At 47.2% G+C, this 26396-nt stretch overlaps 1 long non-coding RNA gene across 1 annotated transcript; it reads left to right on the top strand.

Annotated features, from left to right (window-relative positions):
* Positions 1-6118: 6118 nt before the first annotated feature.
* On the top strand, positions 6119-11666 carry LOC128111963 (uncharacterized). The gene is made up of 2 exons (XR_008218792.1): positions 6119-10561; positions 11204-11666. It is a non-coding gene; the product is annotated as an uncharacterized LOC128111963 (long non-coding RNA).
* The last annotated feature ends 14730 nt before the right edge of the window (positions 11667-26396 follow it).

The following is a 26396-nucleotide window of genomic DNA, read 5'->3' as shown; positions in this document are numbered from 1 at the left end:
ATCGGAAACCCTCTTCGGGTCTCTGAGGACACTACCAGCCATGCATATGGAACACATATATACATGCAGGCACTCGCTCATACACACAAACTGAAAATAAACAAAGCTTGCAAAAACCAAAAACCATTTGAACTCAGCACTGTGTTTTAAAGGTCCATCCATGCCATTGTTGTTACAACTGATCTCTTGCTTCTGACTGCTACATAGCCCTTCAAGATGTGTGCCTACTGTAACTCCTCCTTTGTCCTCCAGTAATAGATGGCCTGATTACCTCCAATACCAGCAAGAATGCTGCCATGAATTCCCTGTGGATGGCCCCTCTGGGGCCTCTGTAAAATGTGCATTGAGACATACGAGGACAGAAATCACTGGATCATATGGTGTACATAATCTCACTAAATCCTTCTTCTCTCCAGAATTGCCACAACAAAACTCCATCGTACCACAGTGCAGGGCGTTTCCTGGGTCCCACAGCCCACATTTAGCATCATTTTGCTTTCTGCCCCTGCCTGCCAAACTGGTGAGCTCTTTGCCCTTTTACTGTGCGCTGCTTAATGACTGGTCCAGTCACTTCGCCTTTTATCTGGCTTTTTCCATCTACAATGTCCTTGGTTGAAAACTGTCCCCAGGCCTCCCTCGGATCTTCCCACAGGTATCATTTGTCCGTCATTGTCACTGATCCCAATCACTGGCGACTAAGGGTAACTGTTTCCTCCCTGGCCTGCATGGTGCTGTGAGCATAAAGGACCCTGAATTTTAAACAAAAACTGCTCTCAGCAAGACTTCTGGTACCATATGTTTGTTTAATTTTTAATTTCAGTCACAAATAAAACTTGGATATCCCTCTCCTTGGGACCCAGTACTCAAGGTGTGTGGGGGCGGGGGTCCATTCTCCCCTCTAGGTATTCGGAGTCTTCAAAGTTGCTGTCATCCTGTCTTTCTTGGGGAGATAAGATGGATGCAACTCGTGAATGGTCTGTGTCAGTGTGGCTGTGACTATGAACCTGTATGAAATCTGGTCGGACCTGGGCTATGGAAATCACTGGCCCCAAAGTGGAATCTGGAAAACAAAACCTCATTCAAATTCTCTCTCTCTCTCTCTCTCTCTCTCTCTCTCTCTCTCTCTCTCTCTCTCTCTCTCTCTCTCTCTCAGTAACAAACCAAAGACAAATGGCACAGCTTTCTTCTGTGACCTTTAACCTTTCTATACCAGCTGACTGCACGAGGTGAGCAGGGTCAGGATTGAGCTGCACAGCACGAGAGTGAGTTTTTCTAAGACCAGGTGTGGGATTGCGGTCTGCTTCATGCCTCCCAGTACTTTTCACACCAAGTCCCCAAAACTGTCTTTGCAAGTATGAGTCATCCCTTCCTCCAGGCTTCGGTCAAGTGCGCTTCCGTCCTGTGTTTCCTGGATTCCGCCTCCCACGGTGCAGTTCGGTCTTCTGTACAACAGGTTGTCTTTGCTGCACCGTGAGGTCCATTGGAAGGACCCTCCCCTCCCCCACCGCCACCAGTACCTCAGTTGTACATGTGCCAGAGAAGAGAGGGCTGTCCTGATTTTAGAGGAAGGAAGGGAGGGAGGGAGGGAGGGAGGGAGGGAGGAAGGGGGAGGGAGGGAGAAAAGGAAGGAAGGAAAGAAGGAAGGGAGGGAGGGAGGGAAGGAGGGAGGGAGGGAGGGAGAAAAGGAAGGAAGGAAAGAAGGAAGGAAAGAAGGAAGGAGGAAGGAAGGAAGAGAAGAGGGAAGCAGAGAGCGGGGAAGTAATGAAAAAGAGGAAAGGGAATCAGGACAGCTGTCTGGGATAAAGCACAGAGACCAAAAACAGCATGAGGAGGAAAGGGCTTATTTGGCTTCCACGTCCTGATCACAGTCCTCTATGGGGGGGAGTCAGGGCAGGAACATGGAGGCAGGAACGTAGAGGCAGGAATGTGGGTGGAGGCAGGAACTCAAGCAGAAACCATGGAGGAGTGCTGCTTATGAGCTTGCTTCCCATAGTTTCTCAGCCTGCTTCCTTATACCACTCAGGACCACTGTCCAGGGGTGGCACCACCCACAGTGGGCTGGTCCCTTCCACGTTCATTATTAATCAAGAAAATGTCCCACAGGCTTGTCCACAGGACAACCGGATGGGGGCAATTTCTCCGTTAATGTTCCCTCTTCCCTAGTGACACTAGCTTGTGTCAAGTTGACCAAATGAACCAATACACTGTCCAGCTTAAAAAAAAAAATTATACAGAACCTAACTATGTAATTGGCCTGAAACTCTCTATGTAGACCAGGCTGGCCTTGAATTCAGAGACCAACCTGCCTCTACCTCCCAAACTCTGAGATTAAAGGTGTGCACCACAAGCTGAGTGGTGGTGGCACACGCCTTTAATCCCAGCACTCGGGAGGCAGAGGCAGGCGGATCTTTGTGAGTTCGAGGCCAGCCTGGTCTACAGATCCAGGACAGGCACCAAAACTACACAGAGAAACCTTGTCTCGAAAACAAAAACAAAAACAAAAAACAACAACAAAAAACGGTGTGCACCACAATGCCTGGCTCCAGCCAAAATATTTTAACCCTTATGCCAGAGTCTAAAAATTCAGTCATAAAAATGTCAAGGGCCCTGTGCCCAGTGACCCTGTCATCTCTCCAGCCGACAGGCCAGGCACCAGCTGTAACCCATGAGCAGAAGGCGGAAGCTCTCTGTAAAACAAGCAGCTCTGGAGGGAGGAGAGGACTGAGGCCTGGGCTCTGAGGTGGGTACAGGGCAGGGAGGGAACTGCTGAGGTGTACAATGAAGAAGAATGTCCCAGCAGGGTGGGGATGCTTGGGGGAGGGGTAGTGCGCTGGAGGTGAGGACGCATGTGGGCAGCGGAAGGCAAAGACCCCGGTGAAAGGGACCGCTATGACCCTCCCGCATCCCCAGGGCAGGTTCAGACCTTGACACTGTTTCATACCGCACGCCTGAAGGATGCCGGGAGTAGCCTGTGTAACGTTTACTCACCTCTTTCAAATTCTGCTCTGTGTCATCTTCTCAGGCAGGCCCTGCTCCTTCGGGTGGGATGCTCGCACCCCCTCCCAGGTACTTATTGATGCCTAATCCCCAGTGGGACGGTTTCAAGAGGCAAGGCCTTTAGGAAGTGACCTGACCATGAGAAAAGACGGATTGCCTTAGAGAAGAGCTTAAGGAAAGCAGCTAGACCCTCTGTCTTGCCCTCTGTCCCCTCTGCCATAAGGGCACAGTGGTTGTCCCTCAGGCACCGTTTTGGAGGCAGAGAGGCAGTCCCTGGACCATACCTGCCAGCACCATGATCTTGGGCTTCTTCACCTACAGGTCTGGGAGGAATAAGCCGCCATTCTTTATCGACTACCCAGCCTCAGATGTTTTGTTACAGTAGCACGAGATAGACTAAAACACCTGTCCTGCTCACCTGCTAGGAAAATGAAAACTGGGGATGTAGCTGAGTGGTAGCCTGGTATTCGTAAAGCCCTGGGTTCGAATCCAGAAACAGCAAAAAAAAAAAAAAAAAAAAAAAAAAAAAAAGGGCAAAATTTTAACCCACTTCCTTGGCATTTTCCCCCAGGGTTGCTCACCTTGAACGTGAGTTTCTACTATAGCGTTTGGTGATCGAGTGTGGACGAATGGGTACAAAGATGACTTGAAGGGTAGGTGATTAGATGGACAGATGGATGAATGACAGATGAAGAATGACTGTGTGGTAGGCAGATGGAAAGGAGACAGAAAAAGAGATAGAATGTGGTAGTAAAAATGAGAGCAGAGCACCTAGACAGCACGTCTGTGGCTATCCGGGGTGTGGGGGCTGCAGTCGTGGCTCCCAGGAAGTGGGAAGGTAGAAGGGGAGTGACAGGTCTGCTCACAGCCGTCTGCCTTATTCCTGGAACTGTATGTAGGTTGGTGCCTTTCCATGACGGCACTAACATCCATTAAGGGGGCCAGGGAAAGCCATCTCTCTTTCCCTGCACTTCCATTTCCTCCTTAGGAAATGAGAGTGGAAGGAGTCACGTGGGAAATCTAAATGGCCCATCCCGGCAGCCTCCGAGGCCTCCGCAGAGCTGGAGTGATTGCTAAGAGGTCAACTGAAGCATAAAAGCCTTCTCCTGTAATCCCTCCAAGTCTCCAAGGATTTAGGTAACCAAGAATGATTAAGGTCCATCGTGCAATGAACCTTGAGCTCCAGGCTAAACTGCCCTCAACTCCTGTTGTACGGAGGAGCCAGGTACAGCAGTCAGGTAGCTCCTGGCCATGACCTGAGTCCACAGGAGAGTCCAGATTATGGGTTTACCTCAGTGCTGGAGACATGATCTCCAGTGGGTGTTCTGTACTGGGAATGTGGGAAGACTCATCATGTTTCCACCCAGGAAAGCCATGGGAGTGAAGATTCGACCATGCCTCCAGCTGAGAACTTTACTGCGTGATCCCAGGTTAAGCCTCCACACATACACATACACACATACACACACACACACACACACACACACACACACACACACGCATACGCACACGCACACGCACACGCACACACACCTGTTTCTCTTTTGTTTGAACCTCTGTTACTTCTGTTGTCTTCCAACCCCTAACAGGCAACTTCTTTTTTTTTTTTTTTTTTTTTTTTTAATCAGTTAAAGGCCACTAATAGCCAAAATGAATAAATTGTAACATGGTCACACCGGAGGCCGTGGCATTTCAGTCTTCACTGACTGTGACCTGATAGAAGAGTCCAGGAACGCCACTGTTAAAGACTGTGCCTTTTGCCTGGGGTCATGTGTGTGAAATCCTTCATATTTAGAAGCTATGAAATCTTGGGTACCTAGTCTCCTGTGACCATAAAAACTCTGAGCATGCTCATGCAAGGAGGGAGGGGCCCCAGGCAGCCATAATCTTTCAAAATTTCAAACTTGGATTTCTCTTCCTGTGGTTGCTTTACAACCTGTCAGCACAACAGTACGTAGCTAAGTGGACTTAAAGAAACCCGAGAAGCCAGGCGTCAATGGCGCACACCTTTAATCCCAGCACTCGGGAGGCAGAGCCAGGAGGATCTCTGTGAGTTCGAGGCCAGCCTGGTCTACAAAGTGAGATCTAGGAGAGGGCACCAAAACTACACAGAGAAACCCTGTCTTGAAAAACAAACAAACAAACAAAACAAAACAAAACAAAACAAACAAACAAAAACAAAAAAGAAACCTGAGAAGGTGATGGACACAGAGACTAAGAATCAACAATTTATGCAGGGCCAGCACCTCTCAGGAGAGAGGCTGAGATGTGTGGCTAATGTCAGACCCTAGAATGGACTTGAAGTCACTGGACCTTTTTATTTTCTCCTCTACTGAAGGTGGCCACGTTGAATAAATGTCCCCTTTCTGCTTTACCCATTACTTGACTCTTTAATTGACATGGGGATGAGTAGCTGGATCCAGCCTAAGGAGACTAACCCTGGCTTTTGCCTTTAAAACTCTGGTAACAGGGCTGGGGAGATGATTCAGTAAGGAAAGCTCTTGCTTTGCAAGCTGAGGACCTGAGTTCAGTCCCCAGGATCCACATGAAAAAGTTGCGCGTGGGGCTGGGGAGATGGCTTAATGGGCCAGAGCACTTGCTCCCTAGCGCTCATGGGAAAAAAGCCAGGCAGTCATGACTGTGATGTAACCCCAGAGCTGTAGGGAGAGAGGGAGGAAATGGTGGAAACAGGAAGGCGGGGCTTCCTGGGCAGTCAGTCCAGCCCAAACCTATGAGCTTCGGGATCATTGAGAGACTTTGTATCAGTAAGGCCGAGTATCACAGAGCAGGACACCTGACATCCTCCTCTGGCCGCTGCATCTGCTCACACACGTGCTCTCACACACACACACACACACACACACACACACGCTTACACAGCTGAGCAGAGTGGCATGTGCTTGTTTGTAAACCCGGCACTGGGGAGGTGGGGACGGACAGCTCCTTAGGGTTTGCTCGCCAATCTTGCCTACTCTGTGAGTTCCAGGTCAGTGAGAGACCCTGACTCAACAAATAAATAAATAAATAAATAAATAAATAAATAAATAAATAAATAAATAAATAAATAAATAAATAAATAAATAAATAAGATGAATGGTGCCTGAGGAACAACTCCCAAGGTTCACCTCTGGCCTCCACACTCACGTACACTCGCTCGCATGCATGCATGCATGCATGCACGCACGCACGCACGCACGCACGCACGCACGCACATAGAGCGACGCTCTTCCGGTAACACCACCAAGGTCCACTGGGAAACTCACCCTTTCACTGGCCACCTGACTCCTGCCTTAACTGAAAGGTTTCGATGGTGTTCCCTGGGGCTCCCTCTCAGATAACTCCCTCCTTTCGGTAAGAGCCAAACTGGTGATTTCTATACATTCCCTTTCAACACCAGAACAAAGCATGTCCCGGTTCTCACTGAGTGGCTGGCCCTCAGTTCCCTGGGCACAAGCACTCCTCCAGTCTCAGCCTCCTGAGGCTATGAGATTACAGGCCTGTGCCCTGGCCCACTTTGCAGAGCCGTGTCTAATTGACTCCTTTCCCCCTGAGTCCAGATCTCTCAGACTGCTAGCTTCCACCTCCTCTCGTATCTTCTTTGAAGAGATTCCCCAGGGTGCTCTCCAAAGAGAGGAACATTTCTTTGGAAAACATTACTTCTTAATGGGTCCATTAGATATTCTAATAATTAAGAATGCATGTGGAGAAGAAGGCCTCGCCTGACCAGCTACCACTCTCCACCCTTGTGGAGAGAAAATTCACTAGAATTTTCTCATGGCTCCCCTTGTCTGTTTGTTCTTTATTATTTTAAGGTGTGCATGCGTATGTGCATGCATGCGTGTGTGTGTTTGTGTGAGCACACGTGTGCTCGTGGAGGCCAGACGTGTCAGATCCCCCTGGAGCTGGAGTTTCAGATGGGTTGGTCATAAGCTGCTCGGTATGGGTGCTGGTAACTGAACTGGGAGATCCCCAGCAGGAACAGTGTGTGGCCTTAACCAGTGAGCACAATCCCCATTTGCGTTTTAAAATCTGCTTTTTATTTCTGTGTTTATCCACCTGCAGGCTTCTTTTTGGTTTCCACCTGTTCTACCCCTTCAGACTGTGAGCTCCATTTATGGAGAAAGCATGCCTACTGTGTTTTCCACGGTGGCCCCCAGCGCATAGCAGAGCTCCTGCCCCAGAGAGGCATTGTTAAACCCGTCATTGAGTGGGTGGATACAGTAGAATATTCGTGATAAGTGATGTACCGTGGTGGCCTTGGCTAGTATTAACTGAAAGGCATGGTGCAGCAGGGTGGGGCAGGTGATGCTGGACACACGACACCTGGGTTCTGGGGAGCAGAACAGAGTGGGAAGAAGCCAATGGGCATAAAAAGCATCCTTTATGATAGAAATGGTTGCCCACAGCTGGCCGGCGTGGTCTGCATCCAGAGCGGGCAGAGCAGCTTCAGGCTACTGGTTCGTGCTAACAAAGCAGACCAGCAGGCTGACGACAATGCCCGCCTTGTCCATGGGGACACCTGGCAAAGCCACTACAGCCGGCATCCACTACGGCTTAAAGAATGCATGCATGGATACGCTGGACCAACTGCAAGGATCACCTAGTCATCCAACCCCTTAAGATGGAAGGAAGCTCCATGAGTGTTGTCTGAGTTTTTGCTGGATTCCCAAGATGAAGGGTGCCTGGTGCCAAGTAGGTGTTTAATATGACTTTCATGGAATAAATACTGAGGACTCTTGTCCAAAGTCAGGAAAACCTATATGAGATAATTGGAAGATGGAGTAAAAAAGTTTCTTTTGTGCAGTGTCTGGGAAATGAAGTTAGGAGCGATTTTATACATTTAGCACAAAGGGGCTCTGCTGGTTAATCTTGATTATCAGTTAACTGGACTCAGAATGCCTAGGAGATCAGTAAGCACACCTCCAGTGCCTCTGTGAGGGCATTAGACCATGATGGTTCTAGCCTAGTGAAAGGTTTGATCCACGAATGGAGCCTAAATTTGAATATACTATTAGGAGGGGACAGAACTGTGGGAGGTGGGGCGTGGCTGAAGGAAGTAGGTCTCCAAAAGAGCCTCGGAGGACCACATCTTGCCCTGGCTCTTTCCAGTGGTTTCTCTGTATCTGGTTTGTTGTGATATGAGATGTCCCACCACCCCCTCCCAACCATTTTAAACCTCTGAAACCATGATTGAGACATATCGTTCCACGCGACAGTTGTTTCTGTAACATCCTGGGCCATAGCTATGATATGACGACGAACACAGGGCTATAAAATGGAACAAAAGCAAAACATAATTCTTTTTCTCATAATATTCCCCCCTGGCTATGGAGAGCAGTGTTTTTAGACTTGTAACTTCTAGCTGAGGGAGTAAGAGGAGAGGTCAAGGTTCAAGTTGGAAACCACAAAATGAGGTAAATCTTTAGAGGGGCGTTGACTCCTGGGACAGCTGGACAGACAAATTACTCCCGACCAGATAACCACTAGAGCCAGACTGTGTGGTTAGAAGGTCCATGTCCTGGAACTCAGTCTCTAGGCTTAGCTAGCTCAGTTGTCCCATGTCTCATCGTGTTTCTTGCAGGCACATGAAGAAACAGCTGTAGCATTTCTTGCTCATGCTGTTTACCTAGCTCTCCATAGTTTTAGGAATAGCTACTGGATTTCTCTAAATTTAGTGGTGAATTTTGGTAAATTTAATACAGTCACTCAATTTGGGACAGTTGTGGGGAGAAGGACACATAGGGAAAGTTTGATTGAAGGGTACAAAGTTGAAGTTAGGAGGAATAGGCTTACACAATCCAGCAGAGAAGTGATGACAATAAGTAATAATGTGGTTTATATTTCAAAATTGCCAAAAGGTCACATTTTAAATGTTTTATCCCAAAATTACAATTACATGGGGATAATAGATTTGGTTACTAGCTAATTTAGTTATCTCATATTGTAAACATATATCAAAATACTTTGTTGTACGCCACAAATACATTCGATTATTAGTTAACTTACCATAAACTTCTGAAGACTTGAATTTGTCTGATTAAGAAGAACCCATTTCAGCCTACTCTTTCTTGGCTACACCCCAATCTCTAACCACAATTAAATGGACTAAAGGAAAAGGTTCTTTTTCAAGATATGATTGGATTTTACATGCTTTGGTCCCAGGTCGTAGAGAATTGGGTTGGGTTAGGGTTAGGGTTAGGGTTAGGGCTATGGTTAGGGTAGGGTTAGGGTTAAGGTGGTTAGGATTAGGTTTAGACTTAGGCTCAGGGTTAGGTTTAGGGGGTTGGGTTTTGGTTAGGATTAGGGGTTAGGGTTAAGTGATAGGAGTTAGTGTTAGTGTTAGGGGTTAGTGTTAGAGTTAGGGATTAGGGCTAGCAGTTACGAATAGTGTTAATCTCATCAGACCAATCAGAATACTTGTATCTGATAATTACTTCATTCAATAAAATCATTGGATTTTTTTTGTTATCAAATGGTCAGCTGGGCTATGTGCCAGGCAAGCCCTTGAGAACAGACCCTGGAAACAACACACATTTGAAATTCTTTTGTATCAAAACAAGCTGTGAGGACAGGATGCAGTTGGAGGTCACTCTCTCTCCTCTGCCTGGACCCGGGTTACTATAGTTCACCAGGAAATAGTTTGGACCCTGAAAAAGCTCCAAGTCCTGCTTCAGGGAGCTCATGCCTCTTGGCTTCCTTGCTGCTCCTTTGTGACCAGAAGATGGCTGCACAACCACATGCTGGGCCACACTGCTCCTATTGTTCCCCTCAGAGCACAGGAGAACCCATGCTCACTGGTTCCTGATTCAGGATGAACAGCCTCCTGTGAAGACAGCCCCAGATGCCTGGCCTCCAGGGTGTGGTCCCTCTGCATCCTGAGGCTGAGGACCCGTGGAGACAGCTGCATGCAGAAGCCCCTTTCCCATGCCCTTCCTCATGCACACGCTGCCTCTCAGTCTCTCCATGTGTGGTGAGGACACCCATGGAGAAGAAGTGACAACCTGTGAGTCCTGCTGCTTTCCAGGAGTCCCCAGGGCCTGGTAGTGTGGGAGGTAAGGAGGAGTCAGGGGTCTCCTGACACTGACAGATGCCAGCTGCTGTGTGGGACCAAAGGTTTTTAATGGTGCCCAGTGTGGTTTGACCCTCCCCTCGCTTCCTTTATCATTTCTTCTGTGCTTTGGGATGTACTTGTTAATCAAGGGTTGATTCTGAAAACAGGCAGGTTGGAGGGGAGGCCAGGAGAAATCTCAGGGGAACCTTAGAAAGTCTCAAAATCATTGGCTCATCAGAGAAAGTCACTATCTAAGACTCAGGTTCCAATTCCATCCCAACCACGGCTTTGACACATAGTACCAATGTAGTGACAGTGGCAGCTGCCCAGTTCATACCCAGTGAGATGATGGTCTGACCTAAGGCATCGCCACTAGGAAAGAGTGAATGAGTAGTAATTTAGGAGCCTCAATATTTGGAGGTAGATTCTGACGATTTTCTTACGTTGAAGGAAGATGAAGAGAAAGTGGGCATATGGAGGGACCACACCTTCATCACAGGGATGCTTTAAGAAGTAAGTAGCATAGATCCCTGCTAGGTTCTTTTTTTTTTTTTTTTTAAGATTTATTTGTTTATTATCTATACAGTGTTCTGCTTGCTTGCATGTACCTGAACATCAGAAGAGGGCACCAGATCTCCTTACAGATGGTTGTGAGCCACCTTGTGCTTGCTGGGAATTGAACTCAGGACCTCTGGAAGAGCAGCCAGTGCTCTTAACCTCTGAGCCATCTCTCCAGCGCGCCCCCCCCCCCCCAACTAGGTTCTTAAAGCTCCTGTCCCCTCTCATTTTCTTTAAAGGCAGGGTAGTTCCGGCTCTACCTGCCCCACCCCATCTTTCTATGACTGACTTAGCTGTAGTGTGGCCAGGCTCCCCTAGTCCCCACAGAATAGCTGGAAATAAACATGGCCTCTCTAGTACTGCTTAGGGAAAATCCTGAAAGCCATTATCTCGTGGACAGAGTGTTTCCTTCTTCCTCTGACACAAAACTGAGAACTCTTTGGGAAATGGAAAAGACAGCCTAAATTACAGCTGAGCAGCTGCTATGGGAGAGAGACTGTCTGCAGTGGCAGCCAGGGCTGTGGCGGCTGAGTCTTCAAGTCCTTGTGGTTCTGACTGTGACAGCATGTGAGAGATCTCTTTTTTTCTAAAACACAGCGAATGAATGGACCTGCAAATGTCTGCTTCACGAGCAACCTCGTCTCTCCTCAGAAACACACAGACTGAGATTTTCCGGGATTGTTCTGAGGTCTGGAGGAGCTGGCAGGAACTAATTGTGGCCTTGTTTCTGATTCTTCGACCTGAACATATCTTCTGTGAGAATTCCTAGCCACTCCCCCAGCTCCATGACCTCCGGTGTGCTGGCAAGATGCTTAGCCATCCTAGGGCCTTGTGTCCTACGTAATCCGTGTGCTGCGTGATCTTGTAATTTGCAAACAACGTGATCACGTAATCCGTGTGCATGTGTGCTGTAGCTAGGTAAGCCGTATGTGCATGTGCGGGAGCAGGGAATCTATAAAAGCAGGTTCCACTTGTTCCTTCCCTCTCTTCCTGCATAGTCGTTCCATAGGCCGATGCACATCTTTCCTATTCCCTTCCCTTAATAAACTCTTATAGTGGGTTTTGTTGTACCTCGTGGCTTTTCTCTCACGGTAAACAGTGCCGCTTAATGAATAACACTGCGCCTCATAATAAATAACATCTTCACGCCCTTGTTTATTCCACAAACACTTACTGAGCTCCTTCGCTGTGCAAGGCCCTGTGTTGGAAGTCCCGGGGAGGGAGCAGAAAGGACATCTCAGGGCAAGTGAAACCCACTGTGTCATGGTGGGCAAGGCAGCCAACATCTGTGAGCCTGTCCTCTTGTCCACAGCTGCAGGTCGTAACCTACCTCACATCGCCCCCACCAGGCCAACATAGGTAATGCATGGGAAGTGCATCCCTAAGTAGCGTCCAGTGCCCAGCAGCTGGCTGGTCGGTCGGAGACACTGTAACCAGAGTTTTAGGGTAAAAGCCCTGGCTGCTGCAGCTCTAACAGGCTGAGACAGAGAAAACATGATGAGAACAAGAAAGGGGGTTCAGTCAGCGTGCATTTGTAAGAGGAACAGATGAAGGCTTCCCACACTCATCTTCAGGATGCCGATGTGCACGGTAGATTTAAATAGAGGAAGCACTGGGGTAGGGAACCCTAAAAGGTGTGATCCCACTCCTCTTTGTTATGGCTTTGGTGCCACAAGGTGGTCCCATCTGTCAATTCCTTTATCACACAAAGAGACCCATCTGGTCAGGAAGTTGGTTTTTATTCTAACACGATCAGATTCCTACAAGATGATCTGCTCCAGGGTGAAGTGTCTCCATCACAGAGGAAGTAGACTGTCCTGCCTGGGAGGCTTTGTTGTTTCTTGGGGATCCAGGGACAAGTCCATGCTTTTGGACAAAGGCAAGTTCTAAATGCCTGCTCAATGCATTCAGAACTCCTCCGGGTTTTTTCTAACTTCACATTTCACTGTCTGAAACTGTATCCACGTATAGAAATGCCCGAAGGACAGTCATGTAAGTCACCATCTCCACCCCCACCCTCAAGCCCTCTCACCTCCCCCCTTCTTCTCCCCATGCTCATCTCTCCTTCCCCCTCCCTTCTCAGACTCCTGCTGCCCTTCTCTCCTTCTCTGTCTCCTCTCTCTCAAGGAAGGGCACAGCTTCCAGACATCTCAGGCTGTGGGTTACTCCCACCCCTCAGGAGAGATCCCCAAATCCACAAATAAACATGAGCATGCCACAGTCTCTCTACCCAGATGGTGATAAATTCGAGACCTGAGAACCTGGGTCTCTCCTTCCACGGTCTGGGGCCACAGACCAATAGCCAAGGCTCTATCACCTTCCAGCATTGAGAAACTTCCCTTAACTCCTCCACACTCAGAGGACTTGTGTAAAAAAAAAAAAAGTTGAGGTTCTAGGGTGTGATGGAGTGAAAAGTCATAGATTGTCAGTCAAGTCAACTCTAGGACCCTAAAGATCCTCTGGCAGAGTTCCCACCCTTTCTGTACCAGGGACTTGTTTGGCATCGATGATGATGTTGATGATGATGATGATGATGATGATGATACAGGATCAAAACTATAGCTCTACCTATCTTCCTGTGGGGATCATGGGTTCCAGATTATAAATCCAAAATAACAAAACCTTTTGTAGAAATCTTAAGAGCATCTCTCAGGTCCTCCCATGTAAGTAAAAGCCAGAACAAGTCATCTCCCTATTCTTGGACAATCAGGAACTAGTTGGTTTATTATTTTAGGAAGTTTAGAAAAACAAAACTCATCTTACTGCTCCTACACTGCAAAAGCCTTCACTGGTTTCCACATGGGAAGGTGTGGAGTTACCCGGCTGGCCCTTTATGTATATACATGAGGCTGACCTTGCTTCTTGAAGGATTGCAAAACCAGACAAGTGTTATTTCCCATAAAACATCTGGAAAAGCTCCCAGCCACTCTAACTGAACTGAGGATTCAGCCAGCACACCGAAAACCAGCTGCAGGAGTCTCGGTTCTTGGAGCTGGATGGAGGGCAGGGTTGAAGAACTGAATGGACAGGTTCAAGTCTGCTGTCAAGTAAGTGACCTTTGTCAGGAAGTCTGGAACACTGGTTTCTCAGTCTGTCCCAGACAACTCAGCCTGAACGGTGAAGGGCCTGGGTATATAGCTCAGTGGTAGAGCACTTACCTAGCTTGTTGGAAGTCCTGGCTTCCATTGAAGAAGGGGTCAGGGAGGCCCAGGGAGCTATTGATGTCATCCTTACTCTGCTACAGGAGGAACAGAAAGTCTGACAGAACTCCAGCATGGAGACAGGGGGTGGGCTCAAGCTCCCACCACTAGCTGAGGAACTGTTGGCATTCGGGAGAGGTCGAGTCAGTTTTCTTTAACGATGTGACCTCTGCTAGGTCGACCACATGCCAGGGCAGGCCCCACTTCCGAGAGTAGTTGGGTGGTACAAACTGGACTCGGTGTTGAGGGGAGGGCTCAAAGTTGGGTGGGTGGGATTGTGAGGGTGGAGAAGGTGGATTTGGGAAGAACTGGGGTGATGGGGGTGATCCAAATGCATTGTAAGAAACTCTCGCCGGGCGGTGGTGGCACACGCCTTTAATCCCAGCACTCGGGAGGCAGAGCCAGGCGGATCTCTGTGAGTTCGAGGCCAGCCTGTGCTACCAAGTGAGTCCCAGGAAAGGCGCAAAGCTACACAGAGAAACCCTGTCTCGAAAAACCAAAAAAAAAAAAAAAAAAGAAAAGAAACTCTCAAAGAATTAAAATATTTAGAAAAAAAGAAACTGAGCAAATACATAACCTGAGGGCAATGACTTCCGAGCAGCTGACCTGGCCTTTCTTTCCATGCTGGGGTCACAGAACATGGCTAGATAGAGGAGTTTGGAGCAAGTTTTAGATTCTCACTTCATGACTTTAGAAAAGTGCTGTGGGATGTTCTGTATGTCAAATGTGTTGCTGATTAGTCAATAATTAAAACACTGATTGGCCATTGGCTAGGCAGGAAGTGTAGGCGGGACAAGGAGGAGAATAAAGCTGGCAAGTGGAAGGCTGAGTCAGAGAGACACTGCCAACCACCACGATGAGAAACAGCATGTGAAGATGCCGGTAAGCCACGAGCCATGTGGCAAGGTATAGATTTATAAAAATGGATTAATTTAAGCTGAAAGAACAGTTAGCAAGAAGCCTGCCATGGCCATACAGTTTGAAACCAATACAAGTCTCTGTGTTTACTTGGTCGGGTCTGACGGCTGTGGGACTGGCAGGTGAGAGAGATTTGCCCTGACTGTGGGCCAGGCAGGAAAACTCAAGCTACAAATGGCGCCCAACGTGGGGCAAGAGTTTCCACCTAAAAACTGAGAAAAAAAGATTCTAAAACGGAGCTAAAAACAGCTTCCTAATTGTCTCTCTCAAATGAGCGGCAGCTGCCGGTTTGAGCTACTTGTGGGTTTCTGTTGTGCGTGCTCGACCTGCAGTTTGGCGGGAATGAGGCCTCTGCAAGTGGCACATTAAGCTGCATGGTGGATTTAGCCTTTGCAGGTACAAAACAAAAAAAAGAGGTTTCTGGGCTACACGCTGCTTGGATAAAAGCATAGAGACCCACGATAGCTCCCAGAGCTGGTGGAAAATGCCATGTTGGGAAGCTAAGGTGGGTGGAGCCAGCAGCCACAGCTGCTGCAGTTTAAGGCAATAGATTCACAATAAGACAGATTCAGATGTAATAGTTTACAATATGTGTAAAATATACGTAGGCTTAAAAGAGACAAAAAAGGTGATATATAGAGTTATAGAAACAAATACATAGTTTTAAAAAATAAAGTCTTTAAAGAGACAGGAAAGGTAGTATAAAATATAAGCCATGTAAAAATGGATATTACACAGAGAATCTGCATTGTGTTGTCTTTGGGACTTGTAACTGCAGAAAAACATTTGATTGTAAAAGCTGTTGAGTTATGCCAAAATGTATATTTTAAAGGTATCTTGACTTCAAAATTTGAATATAAGGATATGTTACTTTGGAAAGGAGACTCTGCTTTTGTTCCCACAGAAAGCCAGAGGCTATGGATTTGTTCAAGATTAAGATACATCAGGTTTGACCAGCCAAGACCCCCTGAAAGGTCTCCGATGATACCATGGCCCAGATGATCCAACATCCAGAATGGTTTCAAGGCAACTGGCTCAGACGATACAGCCTCACGGACTACTCCATGATCCTAAAATTTTCTTTGTTTCCCCATAAGATACAGCGCCCCCCTCCAGCAGGAAGTAGTAAGAGAAGCTACGCCCAAATTCCCAAATTATATGTAATTTTACTTTGTTAAGGTTAAAACCTTCCTTTTTTAAAAAAAAAGGGGGGGAAGTGCTGTGGGATGTTCTGTATGTCAAATGTGTTGCTGATTAGTCAATAATTAAAACACTGATTGGCCATTGGCTAGGCAGGAAGTGTAGGCGGGACAAGGAGGAGAATAAAGCTGGCAAGTGGAAGGCTGAGTCAGAGAGACACTGCCAGCTGCCACGATGAGAAACAGCATGTGAAGATGCCGGTAAGCCACGAGCCATGTGGCAAGGTATAGATTTATAAAAATGGATTAATTTAAGCTGAAAGAACAGTTAGCAAGAAGCCTGCCATGGCCATACAGTTTGAAACCAATACAAGTCTCTGTGTTTACTTGGTCGGGTCTGACGGCTGTGGGACTGGCAGGTGAGAGAGATTTGCCCTGACTGTGGGCCAGGCAAGAAAACTCTAGCTACAGAAAAGTCACGTGAGCAAGCCCCCTGGCCTGCTTCTCCATTGTTCACCCCTCTCAGGGGGTAGTAGTCACACCTGCTTTCAGGATGTGACATGCTTAGAGACAACACTCAGAAGGCACTGACCCAGCACCTGGAATGCAGCGTCCTGTAGTCAAGGGCTATTACTCGAATTAGTTCAAGCCTCCTGGGGCATGTGTGCGGGCAGGTGGAATCAGCCAAGTGGAGGTGTTCAAAGCAGCCATCTATCATGAGCTGCGTAGACAAAATACCCCGCAGAAGCCATGGAGGGAAGGTTTGTTTTCTTTCATAGTTCTAGAAGCTTCAGTCCATTGAGTTGGGAAGGCTTGGTGGAGGAGCTCCATCTACAGCTCTGGGAACATAGTAGTCAGGGTTCTCTCAAGAACTTGACAGAATGAATAAGTTATTAGACTGGATCATTGCGTGGTAGTCTGGGAGTCTAGCAATGGCTGTCTTGGGACAGAAAAGCCAAGAATTCATTAATTGTTGGGTCTCCGAGACTGGACTTATTCTGGAGCCATTTTGAGTGACCATGGCCCCTGGACCACAGCCTTAGGTCATTGTAAATTCCATGTTCCAATGCGGAAGCAGCTCCAATGACGTTTTTATGGTGTCACAGGACAAAGAAAGTCATCAATCAAGGCACGTCGTTGTTTCTTTACTCTTTTGGGGGCCCTGACACCCAGCTCCCAAATAAATCACACAAGGGAGGCTTATTCTTACTTATGAATGCCCAGCCTTAGCTTGGCTTATTTCTAGCCAGCTTTTTTTTTTAACTTAAATTGTCCCATCTACCTTTTGCCTCTGGGCTTTTACCTTTTTCTGTATATCTTTCTTTCCTTCTTACTCCATGGCTCGCTGTGTAGCTGGGTGGCTGGCCCCTGATGCCCTCCTCTCTTCTTTTCTTGCTCCTTGATCTCATCTCCCAGAGTTCGCCTATTTATCCTCTCTGCCTGCCAGCCCCGCCTGTTTCTCTCTCCTGCCTCGCTATTGGCCGTTCAGCTCTTTATTAGACCATCAGGTGTTTTAGACAGGCACAGTAACACAGCTTCACAGAGTTAAACAAATGCAACATAAAAAGAATGCAACACATCTTTGCATCATTAAACAAATGTCCCACAGCATAAACAAATGTAACACATCTTAAAATATGTTCTACAACAAAGGCAAGTATAAAATACATTGGTGGGTACATACACTGAGAGGAGGGGAACTTTTCAATAGGCCCAAGTTGCTATCTGATGATGGGTTGGTGGAAGCTAGTAGTCTGCTAAGTTAGTAGGACCCAAAAGGTTTCTATTAGTCATAGGACATTAGTTCAGATACTGAGGTCAGCAAGGAACGGCAGTTCTAAGGGCTGGAACTGGCCCAATGTAAGATAATAAATAACCTCTGGACCTGCAACTGTCCAACCTCTTCACAGCACTGAGATTCTTTATATAAAATTTATTTTTATTTTATGTGCATTGGTGTTTTACCTGTGTGTACGTCTGTGTAAGGGTGCTGGGTCCCCTGGAACTGAAGTTACAGACAGTTGTGAGCTGCCATGTGGGTGCTGGGGAATTGAACCCAGGTCCTCTGGAAGAGCAGTCAGGGCTCTTAACCCCTGAGCCATCTCTCCAGCCCTCAGCACTGAGATTCTAATCATTCTGCAGACACAGCTTCTAAGACCTTTTTTGTTCCCAGTGTCATTGACGCCAAACTGATCTCAGCTCTTTGCCGTAAGAGAAATGACCACAAGGGGTTGGGAGAGGAAAGAGGCATCTGAACAAATCATGAAGTGTATGATGTTATCTAAAGAAAGCATACAGACGGGCGGTGGTGGCGCACGCCTTTAATCCCAGCACTCGGGAGGCAGAGCCAGGCGGATCTCTGTGAGTTCGAGGCCAGCCTGGGCTACCAAGTGAGTCCCAGGAAAGGCGCAAAGCTACACAGAGAAACCCTGTCTCGAAAAACCAAAAAAAAAAAAAAAAGAAAGCATACTACCAAACACAAGATTGACACCATCAAATGATGTAACACGCATCTGGGAGGCAGAGAACTACGATTTGAATTCACTGAGTCAGGGCAGCCCTGACAGTGAACTACCTTGAGCGTGGCAAACACTGGGGCGGATTTTGTAGGACATTCACACAGTGGTTGTTTTGGAGGCAGATCATTGGCTGTGAAGAAATCCTAAATTGTAAACCTGTTTTTATTACTGTATTCATAATTATAATCGATGGAGTAGAGAAACTATGGAACCAGACCTCTGTGTGGGCAGAAAGATTTATTGGGGACCAAACTGCACAGGGCACCTCTTGGGGGAGGGGGTATTGTGCAGAGAGAAGAGCAAAAAGGCATAAAAAAAAAAAAAAAAAAAAAAAACCCAAGGGGATTTTATATGCCAGTCAGCAGGGTGGGGGTGTGAGTGGACACAGGCTATCTAGGTTGAACTGGAACTAGGTGCCCTTGCCAGAGGTATTGACATCTGGGGGGAGGTTAAGAGGGGTTCCTGGGTGATAAAGGGGGTTTCCTGGCACACAGAAACCACCTTAGAGGTCTACTTTTCCAGTAACCAGAAATCCTAAGGCTTGATCACTCCATGCCAAGCCTTCAATGTCCCCGGCCAGACATTGGACAATGTCACCAGCTGCCATTTTGGGGGAAGAGGGGCCTTGGACCTGGCAGTAATGACACCCCAGTCAAGAGATGCTGAAGCAGAGGACACTCACTGGCTTTAACTGTCTGTGAAAGTGTACTGGAACATTCTTCAGTTTAACCATTAACAGGTATGAGCATCATCTTCCAACTTTCCAACTTCCCTTGGAAAGACTTGGCCATTATATCTTCTTTTTCTTCCTCTCCTCCTCCCCCATCTCCCTCTTCTTTTTAAGACCAGACTATATTTCTCATGCCAATCTTGAACTCTGGGATCCAAGGGATCCTCCCGCCTCAGCTTCCTGAGTAGCTAGATGTATATCATCATATCTGGCTTGTTCATTTTCTTTCCTAAAAACAAGCCCAACAAGTACTGAGAATTATGTCTTTTTAACAAAATCTCAATTGCTTGATTTTACCAAAAAAAAGGAGTCAGGAGCCAGATGCTGGGGTGAAAGCCTGCTAGCTCAGAGAGGCAGAGAAAGCACCCAACTGACCTTCCTCCTCCTCTGATGTCCCAGAAAAAGACCTTTCTCCTATGCTGTCTCAAAAAAACAAAAACAAAAACAAAAACAAAAAACCAACTCTTTTCAAACTCCTCCCTTCTCCTTCCTGTGCGGCTCTCTCTCCATCCTCCGGACTCCCTCTTACTCTCTATGGTTTGTTCTTGTTCATTTCCAGTCAACTGGTTGCTTACTCCACCTCTTGACCTATGGTTGACCTTATTTAATCCTGTTCACAGTAGTCAAGCAGAAAGCTCTTGGACTAAAGATGTACGCTAGGACTGAGCCACATCACAACTAGAAACAGGTTTTTCCAGTAAATAACGCAATCTCGGGGTTCACAGTGTGATTAAATATCCCACAACAGAATTTAAGCGTTCCATTACTTATTTTATTGTCTATGCAGTAACACTTAGTATACACTGTGCATATGCCAGGTGCCCCCGTTTGAGGGACAGGACGCACTTTAGGGGCCAGAGGGTGATGCCTGACATGGTGTGAGGGCACAGTAAGATGTGCTTCGGAAACACAAAGCAGAAAGTGACACTGTGTGGGGCGGGCTGGGATCCAGAAAGACAAAACAACCTCTCAGACTGGTTTTCACACGAACAGTGCCACTATGCCTTCCCTTTAACCGAGGAAAGAACAGTCAGTGTAGCAGGACAAACAGGGAGACTCTGGGGATCGAGAGAACAACTTACCTACTTTTTTTGTTTGTTTGTTTTGTTTTTCGAGACAGGGTTTCTCTGTGTAGCTTTGCGCCTTTCCTGGATCTCGCTCTGTAGACCAGGCTGGCCTCGAACTCACAGAAATCTGCCTGCCTCTGCCTCCCGAGTGCTGGGATCAAAGGCGTGCGCCACCACCGCCCGGTGATTTATCCACTTATTAAGAAACGGAGATATTTTCAGTTGGGAGACAATCTTTTCGAGAGAGAAGATAGTTCTTTGTTTCTTGCCACAAAGCGTTCACGGACCGCAATTTCATCTTCGCTGTGGGTTTTGTAGTGGAAGCACTCAGGCAGTCACCTGTGAGATGAAAGATCACCCAGTCCGAGAAATTCTCCTTTAAAACCACAGTCTGGCCGGGCGGTGGTGGCGCACGCCTTTAATCCCAGCACTCGGGAGGCAGAGGCAGGCGGATCTCTGTGAGTTCGAGGCCAGCCTGGTCTACAGCGCGAGATCCAGGAAAGGCGCAAAGCTACACAGAGAAACCCTGTCTCGAAAAACCAAAAAAAAAAAAAAAAAAAAAAAAAAAAAAAAAAAAAAAAAAAAAACCACAGTCTGTGTCTGTAAAGAAATGTGCTGGGGCGGGAAACCAGCAGGTGAGTGAGGCAGATCTTCATGCGTTAATGGAGAGATGTGCTGTGACCTTAACAAAGTGCGTTTCCGAACACCAGGTAGCGTGGGTCTGGACAGTAGGCTTTACACAGGTCGGCCTAGAAGAATAAATGATCACATAGCAATGCTCAGGTCCTAGCTGTGGGGTTAGGAGGCACTTAGGAGGGACTGTGAGTTAGATTCCCTGCCACGCAGACAGATAGGGAAGAGGGCCCTGACTAGGTAATAGAGATGGCTGGATTCTCCCTCAGCCTCCTGACCAGAGACAAAAGCCTGGTGTCTAACATCTCCCATGGCATACTTGCCCAGCCCAAATTGAAGGTGTTGGAGGTTTTAGCCACTGTGAGTCAGATGAAGTCATCTCTAATCCCTAAAACAAACAAACAAACAAACAAACAAACACAAACATAAAAGCTTATTCATTACCAAAGCCAGCACAGAACACAGAACAATGATGATATTTGTAGCCAAGCTAGCAGAGGTTTGTCCATTCACTGTTCAATGAAATTACTCCCCAAACCAGTTTATTCTGGTTTCCTCAGGGTTTCAAAAGAAAGCATTCTTCAAGACCGAGACTGATGACATTTCACCTCGGGCTGGCGAGGGACAAGGCTCAGGAAGCCCCCACCCATCCCTGGGGAGCTCTAGGCAGTTGATGGTGACGGGGAGAATGAGTGTCCTTTAGTGGTGTAGCCGATGGAAAGTTGCCCTCATTCAAGTGAATGACCTCCCGGCCATGCTCATGCAGGCAGCCCTGATTAAACTTAGAGGAAGAAGGCGGTCAGGAGGGAGAGGGCAGGCAGGAAGGTCTGGTGGGAGTCGGAAGTGGGAAAGGGAGGATAATGCAGGGAGAATATGACCAAAGTACATTACATATTATATATATATATGGAATTGTGAATTAATATATCTATTATATATATGGAATCGCGAATGAATATATCTACTATATATATGGAATTGTGAGTGAATATATATATTATATATATGGAATTGTGAATGAATTTATATATTATTTATATGGAATTGTGAATGAATGCATTTAAAATTTTTAAATATATATCAAAAAGAATGTGTCTTTTGGCTCTAAAATGTTTAACTATTGGGGGAGAATGGCTCGAGACTGTGTACAGGAGAAAATATTCATTGTGATGACTCAGTTACTTTAGACTAGTATCTTTACCTCCCTTGTTACTGACCCAATGCTCAGGGATAAAGTGGAGAGATACATTGACGATCAACTTACACATTTAGAAAGTTCAGCAGAATTGCTTTGTTGGAAACTTCCAGGTTATCAAAATAAGATTTATGGCTTAGACTGAGCTTCTGCATGAGGCCGGACAAGCTAAACCAAGATGGAGTCACTTGTGGTCAGATTCCAGGCACCAAGACAAACTAAGCTGCTTATCTGAAGTTCCTAACTTTCCCAGGAGAACCAGAGCCAGGGCAAGAGAGCCTTGGAGAGCGAGAATTAGAGTGAAACAGAATTCCCCTCCCCCTGCCCCCCACCCCATAGAGCCAGTTTTACTTGAGGATATCCCTCAGCTTCAGCTTTGAGGGAAAGTGCCACAGCAGCAGGAGATGCAATTCTGAGCTGTTAACTGTGTACCCTGAAGCATCTCTTGCCTACTCAGGTGAAGCTGTGTTCTTATCACAGAGGAAAGAACTTCAGGATGTCAGTACAAAGCAAAGTTAGAATTTATTAAGCAAGGGGCAGACTTACAGAGACAGGGTGGGTGGAAAGCAAGACGTGCACCCAGCAGCAGCTACACGTGTGATTTGTAGCTTCTGAAATTGTAATATTCTAAGGGCGTCACTTATAACTAAGTTTAAGGATCAAGCCAAGTTTTAAAGTTAAGTGAAGAATTATCTGGCTTGCTTATTTCTCTTTTTAGAGAATTCCCTTTTGTGAATTTCAAGGTGGTCAATGAGAGCACCTTGTTCAGATTTGTAGATGAGAAAGTGCTAGCAAGACCCAAAGGTCAAAGGTCATGAGGTTAAAACACACCCCTTGACCTCAAGCATGGCCTATCAGCTGTTTGAATACTTTTTCAAGGGATATTTCTCAGAGAATGGAGTAGACTTCTTTGCAGGCAGTCGCGCAATGGTTTGGTCAAGTGTGTTGAAACTTTTTGACTCTCAGCCAGTGAGAGACCTAAACTGGACTCTTTCTCATGTCTGCTTAATTTCCCCTGTGTTTTTAATTTCCCCTCAGAAAGTGGCTTTGAAACCGCATCTTTGTGGTATGTTTCTGCTTCTCTCCACTATTCTGTGAAGAAAGCTGGCCTCTCTCCCGCCCAGCGTCCTGAAACCTTTTCCTATACGGTAGAATTGCAACTAAAACCCAGCTGAGGTCTCTGGGCCTGATACAGTTTTGAGTTGAAGGAAGTATTCTTTCTGTGAGGTTGAAGAGAAGCTAATTATTTCAATGACCAGCAATTCCTAGAAAAAAAATAAGATTTCGATGAAAAAGATACAGACTGAGAGGTCAGTGCTTTTCTAGCAAATTAATTCCAACAGAAGCTTCTAGAATATTACCTCTAGCTCTTTGCTTTATATCTTTGAATACCCATTAAAGTCTAGGAATAGTATCCATTCAATCAAGTTCTTATGAGCCCCTCACTATGTGCTGAGTAGTCATGGGAAGCAGAGCAGAGGCCCGTCAGACATTTGCCATATACTTGCAAAGCCCACGTATTCTCAGAGAAACACGATAAGCAAGAAAAAATGAGTGTGGTTACAGTGTGAGGTGAGGATTTAGTAAGGCCAGTGGCCTGAGTGTGCTATTTGAAAGATCAGGACGGCATTTCAAAGAAAAGTGGCCTCTGAGCAAGGGCATGGAGGGAGGGAAGGGACGGGGACATCGTGACAGGGGTGTTGCAGGAGAAGGCCCTGAGCAAGAAAGAGAATGCCTCATTGTTCCGAGAAAAAAACAAAAAAGATCTCTCAGCCTCTGGTCCGTGTTAAGATTCCCTGCGGTTCTGGGGCAGTTCCACTGTTTATATAAAGTGTCATGTTATCAGTTTCACTCTTTTGGTGGCAAGTTGGGCTTTTATTTAGGACTCTGAGTCTACTATGGAGGTACTACCTCGTCTGTAAGGATGGAGGATGGTCCACCAGCCACAGGAATGAAGAGGTTGTTATGACGGGAAGCAGGAAGGAAGGGACGTGGAGTAAGAGGCATGTTCACGTCTGTTCCCCATTACAGCCCTGGCTTTCCTCTGCCTGTCTATTCCAGGCTGTTTTCCTCATTTATCTTTTTTTAGTTCAGCTGCTTTAGCCAGCGAAGCCTACCTTCCTTACCCTACCTGTGATGGAGGAGACTCCGTGTGGGGACCGTTCCCTCACTGCCCTCTCATTCTGCGTATCCAGGCAACAGTGGGACAGCCTTGTGGAGGAGAGAGAGGTGACAGAGGAAGTTGGGAAGGGAACAAGGGCTGCCCGGACACAGGAGGACATAAAGCACCAATATTCTGCCAGGAAAGAGTTCCCTAGCCATTGTGGACAATATCTGAGTCCTGAGTCTGCCTTGAGCTTCAAGGAAAGGCTCATCCTCTTAACACACTAAGCAGCCTGCCCAGAATCACCAGGCCCTTCTCTCTTCCTTCTTCTAACTGGCTCAGGACTTGAATTTTACTGAAATTCAAGGCTACTCTGACCAAGTCACTAAAAACTCATTACAGCCAGGTGGTGGTGGCGCATGCCTTTAATCCCAGCACTCGGGAGGCAGAGCCAGGCAGATCTCTGTGAGTTCAAGCCCAGCCTGGGCTACCAAGTGAGTTCCAGGAAAGGTGCAAAGCTACACAGAGAAACCCTGTCTCGAAAGAAAAACAAACAAACAAACAAACAAAAACCTCATTACAAAAGGATGATGCTTCTCTTCTGAAGCTTAGAGGTTTCAGCTCTCAGCTGACCAATAGGGGCCTCTCCAACACACACACACACAAACACACACACACACACACTGATGCACACACAGACACAGAGAGGCACAGACACACACACACACACACAGGCATACACACGAGAGCGGGGAGGAGAAGGGGGAGAGAGAGGGGAAATGGGGAAAGAGAGAGGAGACAGAGAGAGAGAGAGAGAGAGAGAGAGAGAGAGAGAGAGAGAGAGAGAGAGAGAGAGAGAGAGAGAGAGAGAGAGAGAGAGAGAGAGCGCAAATGCAGTAAGGCAGTTTGTTGGAAGACTCAACAGACAGCTTGAATCGGGCAATTAAACTGCCATGGAAAACTCCCCAACGTTCTTTTCTAAACTGGTAACCTGACGCTGGGAGACAGCTTTCCTAGTTACTAAGTGTCCACTAGGTTGAGCCCTGGGCAAGCCCTTGAGAACAGACCCTGGAAACAACAACACACATTTGAAATTCTTTTGTATCAAAACAAGCTGTGAGGACAGGATGCAGTTGGAGGTCACTCTCTCTCCTCTGCCTGGACCCGGGTTACTATAGTTCACCAGGAAATAGTTTGGACCCTGAAAAAGCTCCAAGTCCTGCTTCGGGGAGCTCATGCTTCTTGGCTTCCTTGCTGCTCCTTTGTGACCAGAAGATGGCTGCACAACCACATGCTGGGCCACACTGCTTCTATTGTTCCCCTCAGAGCACAGGAGAACCCATGCTCACTGGTTCCTGATTCAGGATGAACAGCCTCCTGTGAAGACAGCCCCAGATGCCTGGCCTCCAGGGTGTGGTCCCTCTGCATCCTGAGGCTGAGGACCCGTGGAGACAGCTGCATGCAGAAGCCCCTTTCCCATGCCCTTTCTCATGCACACGCTGCCTCTCAGTCTCTCCATGTGTGGTGAGGACACCCATGGAGAAGAAGTGACAACCTGTGAGTCCTGCTGCTTTCCAGGAGTCCCCAGGGCCTGGTAATGTGGAAGGTAAGGAGGAGTCAGGGGTCTTCTGACACTGACAGATGCCAGCTGCTGTGTGGGACCCCAGGGATTTAATGGTGCCCAAAGTGGTATGACCCTCCCCTAGCTTAATCATTTCCATCTTGCTGGGTCCTGTCTTTTCCTTCAGTAGGAGGAACCCTGTCGTGACCACAGGATGCTAACACGGAAGGAGAGTGCAGCTGGGACCAGGTGCAGGAAGAGCATTGTGAGGGGCGGTGGCAAGGTGGTCACAACGCTTGGCCTGGACCCCCTTGTCTTGGTTCACAGCCCTGTGCTCTTTCACGGATGCCAAGCTTCACTCCTTAGTGGCACAGATTCAGTCCCCAGATGTGACTAGTAATGACCTCTCAACACCAGAGATTGGACATGTCCTGCTTAGATGTGACATCATAGGAACCACTATGAGGTCTTAGGTGGTCCGGACAGCGTGTAGGAACCTGTGGATTTGTCCAGTCCCTGAAGCTCTTCCTTCTACTATCCACCCTCACCATCTACAGTAAGATGTGTCTCTAGCACCCTTTGGCTGAAAAGTATTATAAAATTATAGATATGCAGGACAGAAAGGTCCTTACAGAGCAGGCAGTCCCCATCAACACTATACATTAAAAGCAGAGGCCGGGTTGAGTCAGCCTCCATAGCTCTGTCCACAGACCACTTGGAAGCC

This window comes from Peromyscus californicus, unplaced genomic scaffold, assembly GCF_007827085.1.
Source record: "Peromyscus californicus insignis strain IS unplaced genomic scaffold, ASM782708v3 Scaffold_16__1_contigs__length_79575227, whole genome shotgun sequence".
Classification (NCBI taxonomy): Eukaryota; Metazoa; Chordata; class Mammalia; order Rodentia; family Cricetidae; genus Peromyscus; species Peromyscus californicus.
The sequence above is the reverse complement of the archived record's forward strand: the minus strand, read 5'-3'. Positions and strand labels throughout refer to the sequence as shown.